Source organism: Cupressus sempervirens, chromosome 7 (genome assembly GCF_028749045.1).
Source record: "Cupressus sempervirens isolate cs-2001-9-10 chromosome 7, ASM2874904v1, whole genome shotgun sequence".
NCBI lineage: Eukaryota > Viridiplantae > Streptophyta > Pinopsida > Cupressales > Cupressaceae > Cupressus > Cupressus sempervirens.
In genome coordinates, this window is record NC_143124.1 from 671,618,622 (window position 1) to 671,620,882 (window position 2,261).

Consider the following 2,261-nt stretch of genomic DNA (forward strand, 5'->3'; position numbering starts at 1 on the left):
GGGTTTAAACCCCATGTTACCATGACCTTTTCCAAAAATTGGACAGAGGTTAGAGTTACTCTACATGGCGTCACTGTGCGATTGACAAACAAATTCATAGCAGATATTATAGGTTTACGCATGGAAGGCATCAAGTTCAGCAAAGAAACAAGTATCTCAAATGTTGCATTCAAGAAATTTTGCAAAACAAAAGTAGAGGAGAAAAACTTGGAGAAAAATGAGGATTTCTATGAACTGGACCAGATAAAGACCATATGGCAAGATGTGCTTTCGTGTACTTGTGAGTATTTTATCCTGGATGATAGAAATAAACAAGTGCATAAGTTTCATTTTGTCTTCCTTAATCATTTTAGGCATAAGGATAGACTTTCTTTTCCTTTTTATTTGAGATTCTCTCTTCTACAAAGTTTGCAAGCTCATAGGAAAAAAGAGTCATGTCCTATATTGCATGAAGGGTTGATTCTTCTCATGGAAGGTCACTCTAAAAATATGGCCATTGTTTCTTCTCCTTCGGTTGATAAAAGGAAGGGTTCTGCCACTGAAACCTACTCTAGGAAGAGTAGGGGTGATGAAATTGTTAAGGGTAAGAAGAGGAGTCTGAAACATGAAACCCAGTAATCTCTTCGGCATAATGTGGAAGAGGCCACTGAATTTGAGAACTCGAAAAATAAGGGGGACAAGAACCTAGAGGAAGAAGAAAATACTAATGAGGAAGATTTTAGCTCCAATTTGGAAGGCTACCCAGAAAAAAAGGAAAAAAGTGGGAAGGAGGATGAGGAAGAGAATAGTGAGTAGAATACAGAGATGGGTGAAACTTGAGTGACCATTCAAAAGATGTAAGGGATGACAAAGAGGAGATAGAGCAGGCTAAAGAGGACCCTGTAAATGAGGAGGAACAAATTGATAAGGTGGTGTCTCCTACTAGAGTCGATGTGGAGTAGGATAATACTAGCTCACCCCATAGAGACTCTATGCTCTCCTTTTTGCACATTGCAAAACTAAAACTTGATACCATGCTGCAAGCTGACTCATGGCTAAATAATGAGTTAATGAGTCTCAAAAATAAAGTGGAAAATTTGTAGCAAAACTAGGATATGGATTGAGTTAAGCTCGGTTAGGTGGAAATCCAGGTGGGGAATATGCTTGACAAGCTTAAAGACTATGAACAAAACCTTCGACTGTTGATCAAGGAAAGCAATAATAAAATGGAACAGGTTACATTTAGTATCTGTGCTACTGTTGCAAGTCTTGGAAAGTATAACAAAGAAGAAATTATGTCACCAGGGGGTCTGAGTAAGAGAACCAGGCATAGTTCTAGGAAGAGAGCTGTGGAGGTTGTTGGTGGATCGATTGCTGATTCTATTCAAGTTACTGCGGAGATTGGTAAAGAAGTGGTCAAAATGATCAAAGAGCTGCAACAGTAGCTTTTACTGGTCTTTGGTCCCTGGTTTTTGTTCTATTCCTAGTCTTAGTTACTAGTCCTAGTAAATGGTTTCTATTTATGGTTGTGATAACTAGTTTTTTATCAGTTGTTTAAACTAGGTTCTAGGTCCTTGTAAAACTTGGGTTTGTTTTTTGGATGTTTTCTATGGTTTCAGGTCCCTGTAAAACCTAATTTTGATATTGTTTAAACAGTAGGTTTCAAGTCCTTGTGAAACCTGGTTTCATGTTTTATCTCTTCTACTTTTGTTAAAGGGTTTTGGGGTCCCTTCAAAACCTATTTTTACCATAATCTAAAACTTTTATGGTAAAATATGATTTTTGCAATAACTCTTCCTAGAACTTAACAAAGTGGTTTATGGTAACATATAGGACCTATGTAAGGTGTATTGACTCTCAAAACACTTCTCAAGTCAATTTATTAACAAAAACAACAAAAAAGAAAAAATCTTTAGGACTAAGGTAACTTGGGTTTATAGGTGACCTTAAGTTCCTTGAACTTAGAAACAATGATTGTCTTATTACCATAACAAAATAACATGTTTAAAATGAGGTGTATGGCCACCCCTTTATCTTCTATCATGAATCTCCATCATTGGATGAGATGACATATCCAGTTGCCACCTAGGTGCCTTGCATCACAAAATAAGGGAAGGAAACATTATAATAAGCTTTGATAGTATCTTTTGACATGTAAATAAGGCTATGATATTAATTTTCATTTAAATTGTATAAGGTATGAGTACATTTGATTATGAGTAATTTATTTGGAGTTTTTGTTGGGATGAGAATAGTGAAACTTGAATTCTTATTACTGTTAT